This window comes from Sturnira hondurensis, unplaced genomic scaffold, assembly GCF_014824575.4.
Source record: "Sturnira hondurensis isolate 20B ecotype Veracruz unplaced genomic scaffold, ASM1482457v3 Scaffold0007865, whole genome shotgun sequence".
NCBI lineage: Eukaryota > Metazoa > Chordata > Mammalia > Chiroptera > Phyllostomidae > Sturnira > Sturnira hondurensis.
Genome location: NW_028080496.1, coordinates 1137412 through 1158583, shown reverse-complemented (window position 1 = coordinate 1158583; position 21172 = coordinate 1137412). Strand labels below are relative to the sequence as shown.

Here is a 21172-nt window from a genome sequence, read left to right as displayed (position 1 = left end):
ATCTGTATACATTCTAACACATCTAGCAAATTTAAATGGGTTGAAGATGTACTTCCTAAGAATTTTTTCACTAATTAAAAGCAATGAGTTTTAAGGTTTTCTTTTCTAGTCCATTTAGATATGAAAACCAAAGTGTCTAGAAAATCAAACTTTTCAGGAACAACAGGCAAAATACACATTAAAAAAACCTTTCCCCCAAAACACACAAAATAACCAACACACCCAATATTAGCTCTGAAAGTGAGACACACTGTATTCAGTAAATTTTTAAAAGTACAGATAATAAGCTAAATTATTTAAATTGCAAAATGAGCTAGAAAAATTCAAGACCATACACGCTCAACTACTGGTTACATCAATGGGTTAGAGCTCAACCCAGGACTTATCACTGAATCACTTACTAAATTACATTAGTATTTTCAACTGTCTTGATTGTTGCTTTAGAACAACTCTTAAAGTTTGTTCTGGAAGAGTAAGTAGTTAACAGGTCCACAACCTGAGCAGTTACAGCCCACTGCAGCCCGCAGTCTGGCTGGCAAGGTGCGCGTCAGCAGCAGGCACAGCCACAAGAGGCGGGTGCGGGACCACGGCGTGTGGCGCCTCCTACCTTCATTCACACACCTGTGAAATGCTAGGAAGGTGCTGATGAGCCACTTCTAAATCCTAAGTATATAGACACATATGCTGTATCTATATTTTAAAACACCAGAAATGCACAAATAGCAATAAAAGCTTGTCACATCTGTTCAGACACAGGTAATGTTAATTGGCACTGTTCCAGCTCCCACTCTAAAAATGTTCCCGAGATATTTTCTTGCAAGAAAATATTTCTTCTGGTGTGTGCTTAGCAGAAGCACATACTCAGGAAGCCTGGCCTGAACCACAATGCCAGTGTGAAATATTCAGCCTTGTATCTACGGGTAGCAATAGGTATAACAAGTAAAATACCCAACAAGAATATAATCACTCATTTAAGTGGATAAAAATATCCCCAATTTCCTTCAGATGATTTTAATTTCCAGAAAATGGGTTTAGATCCATCTACATATTGGAAAGAGAAATGTAAAGTAGGTTATTCGTTTAGGCGAAACTAATCAGTAAGTCCGAGGGCTTCAGAGGCGGGCTTTAACAAAACATGTAAGGGGCCACCGCTAAAGACTTTGAAGCACATCCCGTTGGTAGCATAGAAACTGGCATGCCCTTTCTGAGAAGCAATTTGGCCAATGAAGTTTTCATATCCTTTGATCTAGGTAAAGCCCACTCCACCGGATTTTTCCAAAGCAAACAAATAAAAAAAAAAACCCAACAGGAAAATATTTAAAAAATTAGACATAGACATCTGTTCAAAACAATGCCATTTTATAAATGGTGAAGAACTAGGAACAATCTAAATATAAAACAGGCCAAAGCCTAGGTGAAATAAGGCCCCACTAACAAAAGAATTATATAGCAACAAAAATTAAAAACAATTTTAACAGCAGATGATAGACACACTGTAGAAAAAAAGCTGCTTTTCTTTACAATTATGGGAAAACCATGGTAGGGTATACAAGCGAAGAGGAAAAAAATAAGACCACACAATAATCTTGTGGGTATATGGGTAAACTTTTCTTAATTTTATTTTTATTACACTATTTAGGCAATAGATAGAGCAGAAAAGCATTAATTTAAAAAACTGCACGATCTGGAAGCAGCAGCACAGCAAATACAAGAATCACACCGGCTGAAATGCTTAGCTGACATTTGGGCTGATTATGCAAATATATTTTTATACCTTAATTTCCATGAAATCAAAGAACAATAGAAAGAAAGTACCTCTAAAGAAAACTCCTGGGACTGAAACATAATACAATTATGTCCTAAGTAAGAAATGTCAACAGATTCATAGATACTTTTGAAAAAAAGTTTTGGTAGCCTCCTTATAGGTCTTAGAAATATATACCCATTCATTTCCTGTTTCAAAAGGGTGTTAATTACTTATCTACACATCTGAAATAAACAAAGTTTGGATAAAAGAGAAAGCAGTTTTACCTTGTCTTATATCAAATGTCAATGTTTTTAAAAAGAGCTAAAATTATAAGCATATTAAAAATGTCAACACACTGCTAAATTTAAAATATACTGAAGTTAAAAGGGGGTGTGTGCATGGAGTAAAAAAAAAAATTAAACAACTGGCATTTCAATTCTTAAAAAAACAAAACAAATTTAAGCCTGCCACATTTATCTGTCTTTTAGCAACTTAACACCTTAAGTTTAAGGAAAATGGCATATCAAATGGACCTCCCCAATATGTCATTTATAAAAACTGACAAATGACAGCTCGAACACCCAGTTCAAGAGCAGAGCCTGTTACTGGAGAGGATTTTGATTCAAACAGTTTTTAAATGACACTCAGACTCTGAACTAAAAATAATTATAGAAGAAAGCCAAGTTTGATTCTCTGAACACCTATTTCCTGTCCAAACAGCCCTTTTGTTCTGCTTCCCTGCTTAATTTTAATTTTCAGTTTGCATCAGAAAACAGCAACAATGACAAAACCTGGCAGACACAGAAGCATAAAGGAGCAAAAGTGTAATAGTAAGGATCGTTAGAAGACGAGAACAAAAATCCTACCAACAAAACCTCCACAATTTTCTGTTTGCTTCACCTCAGATTAACTTCACTTGAAGCTGTACCCAAAGCAACCAAACCTGAACGTCAAGCTCCACCTTCTCTGATGCTAGTGGCCGAAGAGCAGAATCTCCTCCCTGTTAGTGAAACTGGTCATTGTGATTGGACACAGCTAATATCCATTAGTTTAAAGAACTTTTCATTGCTAGCAGGTTAGGTTAAACGCCCTAAAACCCCCTGGCTAAGCTGGTTTCTTAAAGTAACAGTAGCTGACGTTTCAGTTTTCCCATCCTATGCTATTTGCTTACTCTTTTGTTTGGGTAGAAATAAATAAACTTACAGCAGTGAAAAATGTCACAGAAGCAGCTTCAGTTTTCGGTTCAGTGACCACCTGTTTAGAATTCAATGCTTTTAACCCAACTCATCTGATAGTTGTACAGAGCCATGAATGTGAAGTTATGCTTCATAAAGATATTCCCCCTTTTCAATAGAGTTCATGTTTTGCTTGAAACTTTCAGAACAGCAACAGAAAACCCACAGGAACATTCTGCTTAGAGGAACAAGAGAGCATTTTCTTTAAGACTTAAGAAGACCGTAACTTGTGAAAACACATAGTGCTAAAACACTGAATGCAAAACATGAATTTCAAAGCTACCTATCAAATCCACTTACACTTACATTCTCAGAATAGCTAGAGTAAAATTTTCAGTGGCGTCAAAATTGACATTTCTACTTGAAGGTGAAGAAAAACGAGACAAATCTTATTTTTCTAGTAAGAGGTCCAATGGTGTGTGCTTTGCCAAGGCAAAGACTCACCCATAGCAAACAGGCACCTATAAGAGGAAAGGCAACTTGTTCTAATGACATGTTCTCATAAAAAGTGTAGGATGGCTTAAGTTTTTTTTTTAATGTTGTTTTTAAAAATAAGAGTGGATACCATTTTGCACTCTACTTACTACTTTAAAGTGGCATGGGCACCCTAAGATGCAGCTAAAGGCTATGTATACTCCCCTTAAAATACTAAATTATATTAAATGTTATTTCTACTACAGAGTTTTCTAAAGCGAGTATAAGGACACTCTGATTTTTAAACCAAAAAAGACCTATCACTTTACACATCACTAAGTCTGCTATATTTTACTGTGTGTTTATTTAATTAGAACTGTTATGTTTTGAACTCCGACATTAGTCATTATTTTACTGAATAACATCTACTTTGTTCAGTAAAATATAATTTTCACCTCTAACAAAAACTCTGATGGATTTACAAAAACAAATTCAAAATTAAAGCAAATTAGAATGGCTCTTCTTAAAATACACTTGAAGTTTATATAGACAATTTTTTATTTAAATTTAGTCTTCAAAGCTCAAAATCTTGCATTTTTCCTCAAAGAAAATTCATATACTAAAACACAAACCAACAAGCTTGTTTCGACTACAAAGAGGAGCCTTTGGAAGAAAATGAAAATTCACATACTTGCAACTAGACAGGAATACGGAGCAACACCCTGCAGAAGAAGCCCAAACAGCTGCATGATCTATTATGCCTTTTAAGTGGACACACTGAAAGAGCCAATTCAGAGGTCCGGTTCCAAGATCCCTTGCAAAGGTCCACGGCTTTGAATGCCCAGCACTTCAGGAGTCAAGTTCAGGTTTTCTTCCCACTGTGTGGACACTTGCAAAAGAACACAGGAAGTAGAAGAGGTACAGGAGCAAACAACACAGAGAACACGCAATCTGAGTCGCAGCGTAAAGCTTGAGAGAGCAGGTTTTAGATGGCTCAAATTTTATAGGGTCATGGAAAAGGGGATGGCAAATATTTAAATCTTAAAATTTGGCAAGCATAAAATTAGCAGACAGTGACGGGAACCAAATAAACCTTTGCTCTGACACAATTTTTCACTTCAAAGTTAACTATTTGTATAAAACAGACACGTATTACAAACACTAAAACATCAGCAAGACCACTCTCAATCTGTAACCAACAGAAAAGAAAGAGGGATTTAGCGGTTTCTCACTGCTCAAAGATCTCCAGGATCTTCCTGAAAGAAGTTCAAGGTGATAAATATCACCTCGAGATGGCTCACAGGTTAAAATTAAGGGTACTGTATTCTACTTCTGAATCAGTAGCAGATGAAAGCAGCAAAAAAGGAATAAAAGGAAAGCCGTATCACAACCCAGATTATTTTCCTATGAAACAATATTGCTGCACAGGAACACGGCGTCTGTAGACTCCCTGAGTGTGACAACATCCCTTTCTGAACATCAAGTATTCAAAGGACTCACTGTGCGCTCTTTGTGGGAGCTCAGAGGTTTCCTGAGTCTAGCACCTACACACAATTTAGAAGAGAACAAGGTGTTGAACCCCTTGGTCTCATTTCAGTTTTGATTTAAAAGACCCCGAGTAAAGAATCAATACCTAGACTATGAGGAATCACTTCCTGTACAATGAGAGCAGAGTGAAAACTCCTTAGAATGTTACAGGACTGAGAATAGCTCAAGGTGTTCTTCCTGCAACAGAAACGTACCCTTGGCATCATCCCTGGGCACCCACAGGTGGTTTACACAGATAAAGGACCAGGCCCTGCCACTGGCAAAACATGGCTGGGGTCACTAAGGATCAAGTCTGAAAACCACCATCTGGTGGACAAAATTAATTAATTTTTACAAATATTTCTCTGACAAACACACACAACCTATAAAAGTGAGGTATGTATTTGAGTCTGCAATTCCTGAAATGCTTCTTCTAACTCATTAGGGGGAAGAAACACAAGGTAAATATGGACGGAGGGAAGGGTGGTAATAGCCTTCACTCAGCAAAATACTAAAGACTAAGGGAACAAAAGGAAAGCAAAAACCTATCTGAAAGATCTCTTTCCATCAGACAGTAAAGCACTTTCAGTCTAAAGGGTCAGCACAACAGACATAAATTAAAGAAACAGGGATTCACAATGCTGAGACCAAAGGACAGGAAGGGAAAAAGCACCAAGACCCTCAACTATGAAGATTTTATAGTCGTACACTTTCACGTGCCACACAACATGCCGAAGGAAACCGCTAGGCAGGAAAAAATGGCAGGAAACAAACCGGCAGACTTTAAGATCCCTGTCTTCTTAGCGGCCTCAACTATAAAAAAGAGATGAATGGCCCATACTACTTAATGTTCATTTTTCACACAGCTATCAAAAAAAAGCTTTTCTCAGTAGGAAACTTTTTAGAAGTTATAGTCACAAGCCAACAATTTTGAAAAGTGAAAGTTGGAACATTCTCTGATCACTCTGAGTGCTCTCTTTGAATGTGAACAAAAACCCTTATTCATTCATCCAACCTCTCCAACACCTACTCCACGCTGGGCACCACCAGCTGCGGTGGATGCCGCGCGGAACTGTCCCCACCATGGGACAAACTTACGGTATAGCTGGAACAGTGCTGTCCAACAGACATAACAGGAGCTACATGCAATTTTCTATTTTGTAGCAGCCACATTAAAACCTTAAGCAATTAAATTAACTGTAATAATATTTTATTTAACGGGAACGTAAAATAGCGTTACTTCAATATGTAATCGATATCTCATATCTCAATTCAGACTCGCCATGTTTCAAGCCAGATGTGGCTACTTAAATTTAAATAAAATACACAGTCATTAGCCACATGATTACTTGTAAATTAAAATCCATTTTCATCGTTGCAAAAGACTCTTATCTCTGCTGTCCAACAGAATAGCCACTGGCCACCTGTGGTTACTAAGTACCTGAACTATGACTACTGAGACTGAAGATCTAAATTTTTAGTTTTATTTAATTCCAATTAATCTAAATAGTCGTAAATGGGGTACCTACCAGACTGGAAAGTACAGCTCTAGAGGAAGAGACAGACACTAAAACAAACTGGGCACGTTTAGAGAACTGCAGTTGTCACCAGTGTTTACAGAAGAAAAATCCAATGTGAAATGAAGAGCCAACAGAAGGATGTCACCTCTTCGCCAGCATGGAGGAAGGATTCTTCAAGGAAATCACAAGGAAACAGGGACAGCACATGAAAAGGCATTTTTATGGGGGGGGGGGGGCAGAAAATACAGTAAGATGAACGAAGGAAAGAGCCAAAAGCATTCATTCCTAGGAGACTGTTGTCAACGGAATCGAATGGGACAGGAAGGCAGAGGAGCGGGAGCAGCGGGCGACTGAGACAGCAGAAGTCTCCCAAGGCAGCTGGTCCTCCTCACTCAGTGGACTCCAACCAACCCGAAAGCAGGCCGGGCGCTCCCATCCTCTCTGGGCCAGCAGCAGCTCCCTCACTGGGGAACCTGCCCCCAGCCCTTTGGACCTTAGACCTCAGAAGCACAGTTCCAAGGGTTGGAAGATGGGGGTGAAATTAAAACTGTTTGCAAGGCAAATTTTACAAAAATGTTACAAAAGAAATTCAGCATGTCATCACTTTAAAAAAAAAAAACACATGTCTAACAGATTGGAAAAGCTACAGAAATTCCCCAAACACACTCAGTACCAACACTAAACTTAAATGTTTTATCCTCAGAGAGACATTCTCAGAACATTTAGCACACCACAGTTCTTTCCTTTCTGGCACTTGAGAAAAATCTGAGAATTCTTTACTTGTTGGTTTGTTAAGGGCCTGTGTTTTCCAACAGACTGCAAAGTCCATTGAAGGCAAAGACCTGGATACGGTTCATCACCGTACACTCAGCACAGTTTCCAGCCAGCGGGGGACAGTGACTGCTGGAAGGCAAAGTGTACTGCACGGATTTTAAATGAAGCAAAAATATCACATGTCAAAATTTAGGAAACAGCGAACATGATGCTCAAATGAAAATTTAATGGCATGAAAACTTTTTTCATTATACAACATAAAACATTAAATGTAGGAACAATACAATCAATATTTTTAAATTAAAAACTCAAAACCAAACCAACCTGAATACCCTGGAAAATCAAATGAAAAACTCAAGGACTAACAAAGCAGTAAGCAAAAATCTGAGGAGAAAAACAGACAGGGGGGACTTAGAAAAACAAAATGAAAACACTTTACTCCCAGTTACTAAAACAATGTGTAGTCGTATCAAACCATTGGTATTAAATGAAACGTAAAAAGAACCAAGTATATATGCATTCGGATATGATGAAGGTAGCTTTATTTCAAGGGAACAAGAAAAAGATTTTTAAATAGGACTGAAATAACTGATCAAAAATTTTAAAAATGAGAAAAGTTATTTCACTTTCATATATTAGGTCAAAATAAATCCCAGATGAACAGAAAGAGATGGATGTGAAAAACGAAACCAGAAAAGAACAGGAAGAAAAGTTATCTGGGTAGAAGAATCCATTAGATATGAAAGTAAAGTGGAAGCCATAAAAAGTATTAACCTAAACTTCTTAAAAGGCAAAAACTCTTGGTGGTTAAAAAAAGAACTGTATGCAAAAAAAAAAAAAAAAAAAAAAGGNATAAAAAAAAAAAGTGGGGGGGGGGGGGACTGTATGCAAACAAAAGGCAAATGAAGAGCCAGGGAAAATATTTGCAGTATGTGGCAAAGGGCTGCCGTCCTACAAATATGAAAGGCTAAAACAGTATCAGAAATATAAACCATCACCCAAAAGGAGCAAAAGACAGACTAGAAGAGGTCCCACACCCCCATCTCTATTCATCATCACAATTAAGAAACAATACATTTTTTGAAGGGGGAAGGAAAGCAGGAAAGAAAATACTCAGTGTTGGTAAAGACATGCAGGAAACGTGTATTCTCTCATTTTGGGGGGTCAAACTTCACAATGATTTGGTCAACTTTATACTATAATGCTAGTCAAACTTTTAAGACAACATCAGGCTATATTTATGAAAAGATAAAAATGTTCATATGTTTTAACTCAGCAATTTAGAGACAGATTAAATCCTAAAGAATGAGAAACTCTGAGGAGAGTGAGGTCCTAAGGCCAACTTCACAGCACACTCAAGTTGTGCAGAGGGGACTCGTCACTACAGCTCTCTCCTAAGATGAAATGGAATGCACCCTTTAAAAACCAGAATATGGTTTTAGATTTGTTTTACAAACAAAAAACCCTTTTAAAACCAGAGTATTATTAGACTCCCATACCAGAGTATGGGAATCTAATAATAAATGTAATTCGCAATCACACAGGGATAGAGACAATAACCACATACACCATTTTGGGTGACAGGTTCTATAAAGCCATGAAGCGGCCAGGGAGGGTGGTCGGCAAAGGCACTGCTGGAGGAGTGACATCTGAGCGGAAATACTCCTGTTCCGGGCAGAAGGGGCAACGTTAAGGGAATAAGCGTGGATACTGGAGCAGAGGTGGGCACATACATCGTGAGAACAGCGGAAGGAGACCCCTCTACGAGGCTGGCAGGGCCAGGTTGTCTAGGGCAGCACCACCCACTCAGTAGCCCCACGTCCCTCGTGGCTATTGTCCCTAGCCTTGAAACAAGGCTAGGCCCAGGTGTGCTTTGAGTGGGAAATACACATCAGGTATGACAACAGTCCATAAAGAAAAGTAAAGTATCTCGTTAAAAATTTCTTATACTGATTACCTGTTGAAATCACCATATTTTTTGGTTAGGCAAAATATATTTCATCTGCTTCTCTCCTTTTTTATAAATGGGGCTATCAGAGAAGTTTAATTTACTTACGTGGCTCCCACTGTATTTCCACTGGACATTGCTGGTCTAGGGTATAAGTGCCACAGTTAAAAAGTTAAAATTTTATTTTGTCTATTGAGATGGATCATATTTGAGATAAGCTTTGAAGGTAGAGGCCGCCTCATAATGTTTAAATTCAACTTAGGATATGAAGAATACATACAAACAAAAAGACCGGGGGTATACCTTGCAAAATATTAACAATGGTCATTTATTCTTCGTAATTTTCTATTCCTTCTTCAAGTAAAAAACAAACAAAAAACCCACACATTGCCCTTATAATCAAATACAAAAAGTAGGGTTTTTTTTAAATATTTTATTTATTTATCTTTTTTTAGAGGGGAAGGGAAGGAGAGAGGAAAGAAACATCAATGTATGGTTGCTTCTTGTGCATCCCCTGCAGGGAACTGGCCCCTGCTGGAAACTGGCCTGCAACCCAAGCATGTGCCCTGACTGGGAATCGAACCACGACAAAAAGTAGGTTTTTAAAAGCAGAACAAAACAGCCCTTTCAAAACAAGGCACCGATTATCTGTCTGCGATTTACACACACTGTTAAGAATGATTCAAATCATCTCTCTTCCCATGCCTTTAAATAAAAACAGGTTATTCAAAGCTATATGTCAACTCATTACTTCCATACACACCCCTTTTCAGGAAATTAATGCTGCTCCCTTATTTGTCACAGCATCGCAGTCAGCAAGATAAATAAAAAGCTGCTCCAGAAGCACGCCTTGAGGCACTTCTAAATCCGAGGCTGTGAAGCACAAAGCACTTAAATGTGTGGTTAACATATCCTGATAAATACCCACCACATATCTTTCTCCAAAAATGTTCCAAAGGACACACCTAATCCTTTTCCTTAAACACCAGCCATTAAAGGTGCTTCCCTTAACCAAGGTCAGGAAAACTGAAAGGATAAACTCGGACAGGTTTCTTTCAGGTGAGTATGTTGAGGCACAGGAGAAATGGGATGGACAGGCACACCTTGTTTTTATTAACTGAAGGCAAGACTTTCCACCAGCAAAAAGATGACTGGCTTTAGTGCAATACCTGCTTTATTAATGTGGACTGGAGCTGAACCCACAGTCTCCGATGTGGGTATTTTGCCCAATTACACAAGGTGGGAGAGGGGAATACAAACAGTGATTTATGTCATATGCAATCAAGTGTTTTTCTTTTGTACTGTATGTATTTTTATTTTGAAAAAGGAGATCGAGAATAGTGCCAGACTTCTTACAATGTGATTTCAAAGGGAAAGACTCATCCTATACAGATGAACAAGGAATCTTGGTTTCTTGTGCAAACGTTCAAAAACTATGACCTGAACTAACCATTAGGGTTATAAATCTTCCATTAAGACATAAAAGAGAATCCTAAAGTTTCAAGCATTCTCCTTCTAATATTTCAATCTATTTTACCCCAGACTACCTAAAACATCCTCATGCACTGCACACTCCAGAGGCTGCTCACTTGTGCCCAGGAGAGCAGGAACAAGGAATGTTCTTGGGGTACAGTTGTAGACAGCAAAAAAAAAAAACCAAAACAAAAAAAACCGAATCAGTGAAATGAATGGACTACAGTCACACACTATTTTTATAAAGCTCCAAAGAAAAGCAGAGCAAAACATTTGCAAAACATATGTGATGAAACTTTTTTTTTAAGGCAAGGGAATGATAAATACAAAATCTGCCAGACTAGATGGACCAATTAATTACCCGGATAAGGAAAGGCAGGAGGGAGAAGAAACACAGAGGCTGACGCCAGTTTTGGTGATGCTTTAGTTTGGGGGAACAGTCATGGATTTTTATTACATTTTACTTCTTTTTTACTGTATTTTACACATTCCTCTGTGGTATTAAATGTATTTTTGAATACTTTTTTTCTGGCTTTACTGCAGTATACCCGACATACAATAAACTGTACATAGGGTTTAAGATGCAATCAGTTGTGACACAAGGAAATTATCTCCACAATCAAGATGAGTCCATTAACCCCTAAATTTCCTTCTGTACGTTGGTGATCTTTGTGATCCCTGTCTCCCTTATACACGTATTTTTAAATTTTTAAAACAGATTTTAATTACAGAATAGTAGCCACTGCATTCCTAGAGCCATCATCCTTTTTTAAAATATTAAATTAATGTTTAAGTCCACAGCAGTAAATAGTATCGATTGAAAGAAAAAGTTTAAAAACCGCCTGTAGGGGAAATTTAAATGTGCATGTTTGGCAAAAAAGAAAACTCCCACCCCCCAACCCGAAAACTTGGATTAGGAGTAATTCGGCAAGTGTCCCAAAACTGGTAACATAATTATGACATAACTAACCTTAAAATGCAAAGTTCATGGTATTTCAGTGTGGCGACCGCTCTGTGCGGGATGTAAATGCACTCACTGTGCTGTACACCTGAGACCAATACTGTGTGCCAGCTACTTAATTTAAAAAAATAAAAACTTTTTCGGCAATTTATAATATTATAAACGTTTTCGGCAGTTTATAATATCTCACATTTTAAAGTCAAACCCCGAACTTGATTTCAAAGCGGAATTGAATCCGTGTCTCAGACCAGGCAAACCACTAAGAACCGCCGCGTTCCCAGCGCCGGGCGACTTCGCACAGAAATGGGGTGGGGGTCGCCGCCCGGGCCGTCACTTGGTCACGACCCGAGACAACTTCCTAGTCGAGAAACCTATCACGTCGGGGCGTGTCGGCGGCGCGGCTTCACCCCCACAGTTAGAAACAAAGTTCAAGTCACTTCACACACAACCGTCCTCCGCACCTGTCTACGCGGACGGACGTAGACCTGAAACTACCAAGTCCAAGGGGAGAGAAGAGGCTGAAGCCCTAGACCGGAGCGGGACCACCTCCCGCCCCTTCCCTTCCGCAATCGCGGCAGGTGGGAAGGTCCCGGAAACACTGACATGCAGCTCGGTGACAGGGGCGCCCCGATCCTCCTCCCGCCAACTGCCCGGAACGCGACCGCCAGGGTCCCGCCTGGTGCCCCCACCTCACCCACCGCCCCGGGTCCCACGGCCTCGGCCCTCAGCGGACGCCCGGCCCAGCCGCCACCTGCCGCCCACCGTCCGCTTCCGGTCGCCGCGGGAGGGCCGGGCCGCACCTCACGAAGGGGAAGGGGCGGGGGAGCCGGTGCCGCCCTAGCTGCTTCTCACCTCGCCTCACCTGGCGGCGGCCCTCTCCGCCGGACGCGCTGCCCGCCACCGGTCGCCGCCGGTGAATGGGGACAGGTGAGGCCGCCAAACTCCGCTCGCTCTAGTCCCCTCACCGCCGCCGCCGGCCTCTCGTCCGCTGTTTAGTAAACTTTTCTGTTTGGTTGTTCGGCCTGTGACGCGGCATAGGGAGCTCTCCTGATTGGCCAATGCCTGGCGCTGACGCGGCGCCCCGCCCACCAAAGCCTAATTATTACCGGCCCGGCGGCCGGCTGGCGGAGAGCCGGGGGCGGGGCCAGGGCTCAAGGCGCACGGCAATTGGCTGCCTCCCGACAGGGGCGGGGCACAGTGAGACGCCCTGCTCCTTTTCCCCTCTCCTACGGTGCTGTCCCGCCCTCGAGCGCCCGGGCCTCCACCCTTAGTTTCTTCTCCCCGTCACACCTGTGGGAGTGAGGTTGTGGGGGGGGGGGGCGGTCTTTGCGAAGAATTGAAGGGGCTGGGAGGTAGGTGCAGGTGACTTTGCCATCGCTCAGGACCTGGCGTGTTTCTCGTGAGGACTGAAGCTCCAGGAAGAGTCGCGCTCCACCTGCCAGTTGTGCAACAGGAATTCCGAGTGAGTTCGCCCAGGTGCAGCCCAGGGCTCCCGACCGTGCAAAGTCAGAACTCCGGGTGCGCCCTGGAGGGCAGGGTGCTGCCTGGTCCCGAGCCAAAGCTGTCAGAGAAGAGCCAGACGAGAAGCGCTCGTGCACACGCGTGCCGCACACTCAGGCAAGACACACGCGCACCACAGCTTGGTCCCTGCACCTCCCAGCCGATCGAGGTTGGGGGAGATGAGGACACTGCCTCACGAAGCGTCCCCATCTTCGGTCTTAGCACAGGCAACATGTGCAAGGTCAAGTTGGAGGTCATTTCATCCTGTTATCTTGAGTGAGCACGGACAGGTAGGAGGACCGAATCCCTCTAGGATCCCATCTTTATTTTTAAATTTCAAGTTTTGTTTTTAACTTTTTGCATCCATGTTGACAATTAAAAATATGGCATTAAATTGCTATTCATCTTGATTACTTGATTAATTTTTTGCTGTCCTTGGAATGTTAAGCTGTTAGGATCTCACTATCCTCTTCCTTAGGTGGGTCTCACTAGGTAGACAGGTTTTCACAGGACTGAGAGCGGAAAGGTCAGGCACAATACAGGAGGCCTTGGGGATAGGAAGCAGTTGACTACAGAGAAGACACAGGCCAGAAGTAAATCTTCAGAAAGGAGGTGACTTTGGCACTAAAGAGTGCATAAGGCTTGACCCTGCTGAAAACCAAAAGAATTTCCTGCTCTGCTAAGAAGGCTGGAAAAGGTAGAGGGAGTTTGACAGACAGATACCCCAGGGGCCTGGCAAGGAATTCCTGTGTAAAGTTGATGTAAGCAATACCTGGGGGACTCCTGGTGACCTGCAGGGTGCTGGCCCAGGCCTAAAAACATTGAAATGTGTTTATTTAAAGGGCATAAAAAGTTAAATTAAAAAAAAACCTACAAACAATGGACCAACCCAACAAAATAGGATTCTGCCCAAGGATGTCCTCACTGCTCATGGAGACCAGGTTATAATGGAGTTTTAGGTTTAGTTACTAATTTTTCGTTTGAAAGGCGAAAAATTCGTGACTGCTTCACACGCCATGGGAGTGATCTGGGGCAGGTCGTGTAAGTGCTCTGTGCTTCTGATCGCTGTTAAAGTGGAGAGGATATTTTCTTCATTAGGCTGATTAAAGGAAAAACAGTTTATGCAAGAGAGCTCAGCACAAAAACAAGTCGTCAGTAAACAGTAGTTATAAATGCCACCTAACCAGTTCTCTGATCCAGTCATGGCTAAAAGTGGGTGCTCTTTTGCAATAGATAAACAGGCGAGGACACCCACAATCAGCAAGCAGCCAACAGTAACTGGCCAGCAAGGTATTAAAGATGCTCCACCTGGCTGGTAGGCAAGAAGTGCAGAGTGAAACAGCAGCAGGCTACCGTGTCTTGCCTCCAAAAGGAGAACGTGACTTGAGTGATGCTCAAAGCTGGCAAGGACACAGGTGAAACAGGGACCCTCAGTCATTCAATTTGGGGCTCACCAATACCAGAATGCAGTCGTTTAAAAAGGCTTAAATACACCTACCTCTGCTGTTACAGAAATACACAAATAAGTATGGGTACAGCTGGGTGGAGATGGGGACAGAACCCACAGGAGCTGCTGGCCCAGAGGTTCAGAAAAGCCAACACACGCACGTCCCAGAGGAGGGGTGGAAGTAAAACACAGGGCTCTCACCTAGGCAGCTGCCAGGTGAGACCGTGGGTGAATGGACAGGCCACATACAGGTGATCAGCCCTGGCTGGGGGAAGCCCCAGCACCGGGGCCCTGGAAGTCTGGCAGGAAGAAGGCAAGGCCACTCCAGGGTGGAGGGAGCAGAGTTCTGTCAGATACTGGCCAAGGAGCCTAGGCAGCTCCAGAGCCCCCCAGGGGCTTGAGGAATGAGGGAGGGCTGGGTTCCAGGCCACAGAGGTGGCCCCTGGAAGGGGGGTCTAGGAGACCCCCTAGGAGGGCCCCTGGGGTCTGCAGCAGGGAGACCTGAGCAGGGCGTATGTGACCTGTGTCAGGGGCTTACTCAGCCCCCGTGAGTAGAGAGGCCGAGACCATCCCTAATCTCATCCCTCCCCGGCACCAGAGCCTTGTACCAGATGCTGAGTCCACCTCACAGAGCTCACTGCCCTCCCTCCTGATGTGGCTGGTGAGCCGTGGCTGAGTCAGCGGTAGCAGGTCTGAGTGCCCTGGGTCCTGGGAGCTGGGGCGGGCAGGACAGCAGACCAGAGAGGCAGGTGCTGGCACCAAGACGCTTCTGTGCAGCAGCTGACACCTCTGTGCCCCTTACTGTGATCCTGACCAGCTGCCTTGGAACACGTGCGAACCAGCACATGCAGCGAAGCACACAGACCAACCAGTGACCAGCTGTTGCTGTCGACCAGGGCCTGAGCAAACCAGACAGTGGGTCACTCTAATGCAGCAGGCCCAAGGACTGAGGCCCTTAGGCAGGTGGGCGTGAGGGGAGGCTGGCTGAGCCCCAGGCAGAGCCTCAGGCCTGGTTCCTGGAAGTCAGACTGCTTCAGGGTTAGTGCTCCTCCCAGCTGGGTGTTTGGGAGACAGGCATCTCCGGCCCAAATGCCTGCGATTCCTGGCCATTAGTCACTCCGACGGAGAGGAAGTGCAGTCAGAAAAAGCACTGAAGATAAATAACCCTTGGTTTGGGTTGGGTGTCTGCCTCCAATGTCCCCGGGTGTGTTGTTCCCTTATCATTGGGACGCTGCATGCCCATTATTCAGCTGTCCTTCCATGTCGTCCTACAGAATCTCAAGTCTGGTGGCATCGTGTTCAGCGCATTCTAGGGACCCAGGAAGAGTTTAGTGAGCAAATGCAAAGTTGCAACGGAGCTGTTGCAGAAGGCAGGAACTGAAAGGGCAGAATGGAGTGGTGACAGTGATCATTTTGAAAGGCGGTAAGTCAGAGCGAGAGGACCAGGGGAGACACACCGTAGAGGTCTGGTTAGCAGCACACGCACAGGAAGCACTCTGACAGCCACCTCCCAGTCGTCCCTGGGGCCTGGCATTGCTAGATTTCCTGAGCTTGTTTAGGGGCCTCCCCACCAGCTGGTCTGGCTGCCAGGTCCAGCCCCCCTGTCTCTGTCTCCTGCAGGCCATTCATTCTGCCAACACCTGTGTGCTGGATCCTCCTCGGGGCCCTGGGCAGGGCACCCACCAGCCGGGTGCAGGTGCTAACAGAAAAGGCGTCCCCCCTCCAGGGGTGCACGTGTCCCAGGGGAGCTCAGCCCAGCTACACACAGAGCCAGGTGCTGCAGACAAGCTGTGAGGTGTCACGTGTGGCTGTTGGCTTTTGAAGGCCATGCTGTGACCTTGTGGGCGGAGGCCAGGACGATTAGGGCAGCTGGGTAGATGCCGTCCCAGGTGACCTGGCCCTGCCATGGCTCCTCCTTGAGTCTCTTGCACCTGTGTCTTTGCTCGCCTCTTGCGGCTCCGGGCGTGTGTCCAGACATGACTGTCACATGCCACCAGCTTGTGGGTGCCCCAGTTGGCTCTCAGCCTCCCGTGCCAACTGACGCTGGCAGCTGACCTGCTAAAAGTTTTACTCACTCCCAACTCCACCCTCTCCTGCCCCACTGACTCTGAAGCTCAGTGTTTACCTGCTGTGCTAACCAAGTCATTAAGTATTTACCTGCTGCCCAGGGCCACACTGGTAAACAAGACTGGTTCCCTCGGACTGCTAGCCAGGGGGAGGGAGACACCGCCAGCCCATTAGACCCAGTGCGCTTGGAGCCAGGCTGCAGTCGAGGCGGGAGTGGGGGCGCTGGTGAGCAGAGCTGGCAGCGCTGAGGTAGGGAGACCTGGAGGCCGCATGCAGCTTTGTTTCTCGGTTGCGGGTTGTACCTTGAATTACGACTTCATGCCTTGTCCACTCAGCTCCCTTGCAAACTATGGAAACCCCTATTGTGTGGCCGGTGGGTACCCTGCGAGGTCCTGGGATACGGTGACAGACAGGGCCAGCTCCTGTGCCACTTTGGACGTGGGATCCCAGAGGCGCCCTGCGCCTGCTGGCCGTGCTCTGCTTGGCAGGTCTGGGTCCCAGACTCCCCTCCTCGGCCAGTCCACCTCCTCCAACCTTCAGACCTGAGCCCAGAGGTCACCTCCTCAGGGAAGGCTCCCCTGACCCCTTGACCAGTGTAAGGCCCCATTATGCTGCTCTCGTAACCTCTCATTTCCATTCGTAGCACCTGTAATTATGTATTAATTAGTGGGGCTCTTTCATTAATGTGGGTCCCCCCATCATCTCCACCAGAGTCTCGTTTCTCACAGTGTTTACACTGCCTAGCACGTGGCAATGCTTTTAATAGATACAAATTGAACAGATGGATGGATGAATAGCTGGTTGAGTGGATGGATGGATGGACGGATGGACGAACAGACGAACAGACTGGGACTGAGGCCGAGTGATGCAGGGGCCCATTAGGAGACTAACCCAGCAGTGAGGACAGGAAGGAGAATCAGGGAACAGCCAAAGCCAGGGAGAGACTTCCCAGGACTCAGCCTGCAGGACTGGCCTCTGGTTGGGCGCTGGGACTGACATGGAGGGGACAACTGACACCGAGCACCAGGTGACGACCGGGGTTCTGACCGAGGGCTGGGGGCACTGAAAATAAAAGAGGGCAGGTTTGGGGGGGAAGCACACCTGTTGCCTTCGCGGCAATCTGCTCAGGCAGTGACGTGGGAGCGTTAAATTCTCGGCCACTGTGGACGTGAGGACAGCGAGGCTTTCCTCCTTGTCCAGGGGGGACGCCTTCCCAGTGCCACACTGGGTGCCCGACACGGTGGATGGTGCCAAAGCCTACATGCGACTGTGTTTTCAAGGGTGCGGTTACGATAAAGTTGCGTGAGTAAAGGAGGCACTGTAAGAGATCAACAGGAGTAACTAATAAAAACAGAACCAGCACAGGGACACACGCAGGGGAACCTACAGAAAAGTGGTCTCTCACTTCCTGTCGCCGCCCTGTGGTGATGGGAGATGATGCAATGCCCACGTGAAAAGACGAAGGGACATCCTCAGAAAGGTGCGATTTGACACTTAGCAATTGTTTACTTCTGGAATTTTCCGTATAACATCTTTGGGCCACCACTGGTTGGGGGATGACAAACTGTGGAAGGGGAACCCGCGGGTAAGTCAGACCTGCAGGTGAGGGGGACGCCTGACTGTCCCAGCCACTCTGAGAGATGAGCTTCCCCCCAGGCCGGGGGTCCAGGGGTAGTGTTTTATTAAGGGGAGTTTTTATTTTGGTCCACACAAGCGCCATCCGGTCGGCATGATGACAGGGAGATGTGGCAGTTTAAGGGCCAAGAGCCTCCCGTCTAGTTGCGCCCACCATCTCCTGGGGCCTTGTGGCCACAGCAGGGAGATGGCGGGGAACACACCCGCTTCTCAGCCACTGTGGCCCGAAGTGGCCCCGGGCATGCAAACCGTCTCCAAAACTGTGTGGGGAACCCCACCCCACCCCCCGCCGCCTCCCACCGTAAACTAACAATAATGCAGATATGCCATGTCCTGGCGTCGAAAGCCATGGTCCTTCACACACGCCTCTTTGTTCAAACCAGCTCCGGTGGACTCTGTGGTCTGCCACCGAGAACTCAGGCAGCACCCCATGCCCCGGAGGATTGAATCTGCCGGTGACCGGGTCCATCTGGCTTCAGAGGGGTGCCAGCTGCCCTCCTTGGGACTAGGTGGGGCCACTGTATCAGATTGGCTCAGTGTCCTCGTCTACAGAAGAGCAGGACCCCCGGGTCCTACAGGCTTCCAGGTGGCCCATGGTTCCTGCTCCCCGGACCCCCCCCCCCCCCCCGCACACAGTGAAGAGCCCACCTGGGAGCTCACCTTCCCATTGTGGACCCACAAATTCAGGGCCCTCACCCCCCGACCTCCTCTGTGGGGCTCTCACCCCAGGCCCCCCCTAGTCACCCAGGGCCAGGCACCAGGCGAGGAAAGGGTGGCTCCTATCATGCCCAGGGTCAGCTGAAAGCATTCACACCTCCCTACGGAACCCCGCCCCATTCCTTCCAGAGGAAACTGTAGTAAAAGTTCCCGTCCACGTGCTCCCTGCACCCCCTCTGCCGCCTGACTCCCCCCCNACAGGCGCGCCCCCCCCCCCCCCCCCCCCCCCCCCCCGTGCCTCTCTGTGTGGCCCACTGGGTGGCATGCCCCCTTCTCTTGGGCTCTGTGAGGATCACAAACTCTTTTTGCCATGGCAGCCACCTGCGGACCACTTGGCCTTGCCACACCTAAATAATAATTAAACCTGTATTTTAAAACACCCTTGACTGATGCATCCATACGTTTAAAGAGTATCTACCTCAGCCACTTAAGTGCCACAATCCTAGGCCTTGAGGACCCAGCCATGAGCAACCCAGACACGGCGGCTACCTTTCTGAAGTATAATTAGAGCCACAAACATGAAACAAATAATCACACAAATACATGTAACATGAAAAAGCGTGGCACAGTATAGGAAGAAAATAATTACAGGGTGCTACGTGAACGCACGGGGACAGGATTATGGCTTCTGAGCTGAGGCCTGTGAAGCACGAGCCAGGTGAGGAGTGAGACTGGCAGCACGTACAAAGGCCCTGAGGCAGCAAAGAGGGTGTGCCAAAGGGGAGGAGAGCAGTTAGAATGGTTATGGCGTCGGGAATGAAAGGAAGCAGGCACAGGACCGTATCAGAGGTCCCAAGGACATCCTAAGGACTTTGGGATTCTTCCTAAAAGTACCAACATATCTTTGAAGGGTTGTAAGCAGAGAATTATCTAATGTGATTCACTAAAAAAAATTTTTTACATTGATTTGAGAGAGAAGAAACAGAGAGAGAGAAACAGTAACTTGTATTTCCACTTATGCATCCATTCTTTAGTTGGTTCATACAGTGGGCCCTGGCCCGGTATCGAACACGCAACCTTGGCCTGTCTGGACGATGCTCTAAACCGACGGAGCTACCTGGCCAGGGCCTCATATACTTTACATTTTGGCCCAACTCCTGGGTCACTGCCTGGGGGTCGCGGCAGTGAGGAGGGGCAAAAGCAGGGGGAGGGCTTCCCTCCATGCCCTGAAACTCGGACAAGGGAGCTGTCCTGAGCTTACCTCTACCCCAGCAGAACAGACAGAGCATTCCCGGAAAGAGAAGGAGCCTCAGGGTGACAGGACATAAATTTTCTCCTTTTCTGTCCTTTCTTTAAGGTTCCTTCGAAGCAGTGATCTGCCCCTTTTGGGGGAGGGCCCAAGGCTAGAAGACTTTTTCAGGACAAAGAAAAGATGTCTCCTCTGGGGACTCGAAGTCACAACACTGTGTTTTTGGAAAGTGACCCCCCCCCAACTCTCCTGCCTCCTGCCACCTCAGGTGGAGAATTAGTTTTTCTGTCGCAAAACAAACAAACAAAAAAAGTTAAAAAAAAACCACCAATGAGGACGGCTCTTCTTCTTTTTTTAAAATCACATTGACTGAGGTAAAATTTACATACTATAAAATATACCCATTTTAAGTGTACATTTTGATGTGGGTTTTTTTCCAGATTTCAGTTCGGTGGATATTTCGCAGCTGTCACCACCCACGTAACCGCAGGCCGGCTGGATGAGGCCAGGACAGACTATTTCCATCCGCTCAGGAAAGCCCCCTCGGCCCCCCGGTTGATTCCCAGACCCTGCCGGAGGCCGTCCCCACGCACCGACACCTCAGTCCTCACAGCAGCCCCAAGGGACAGGCGCGACTGTCACCCCCACTGCACAGTCAGGGAAGCAGACTTTCTGGACGACTAAGAAACTCGCCCAAGGACACGCAGCTACAAAGGGGCAGGGCCTGAGCGCTCGCAGCCTGCCTCGTGCTCTGCCCCGCGGTGTCCGCTCGGGCCGGGCTGCTGGCGGGTCTCAGGCAGGTAGGCGGAAGGATGCCCGCGGCAGGGGGCTGTCCCCAGGTCCACTGGGGTCTTTGCCCGAGTCCCACCCAGGCTTCCGTACCAACAAGCTGCCCAGTCGCCCCTAAGGGGAGCTGTAACCCAATCTCCCCGTCTCATTACATTCAAAGCCATGTTTCCCACCCACGAAAATACGAGCTTCCAAGAGGGCTGGGCCCAGACAGGTTACCAGGAGGGCA

At 46.2% G+C, this 21172-nt stretch overlaps 1 protein-coding gene across 6 annotated transcripts in view; it reads right to left on the bottom strand.

The window, feature by feature from the left end:
• ZFAND6 (zinc finger AN1-type containing 6) overlaps nucleotides 1–12603 on the bottom strand; it is a 48132-nt gene extending 35529 nt beyond the window's left edge. The window contains exon 1 of one of the 6 annotated variants that reach the window (XM_037053481.1): nucleotides 12452–12603. The gene's annotated coding sequence lies outside the window, so the exon portion shown is untranslated. Of the gene's footprint in view, nucleotides 1–2613; nucleotides 2700–12293; nucleotides 12319–12451 lie in introns of those variants that run through there. The other 5 variants (XM_037053482.1, XM_037053486.1, XM_037053485.1 and 2 more) reach the window with 5 other exon arrangements.
• Nucleotides 12604–21172: the final 8569 nt, after the last annotated feature.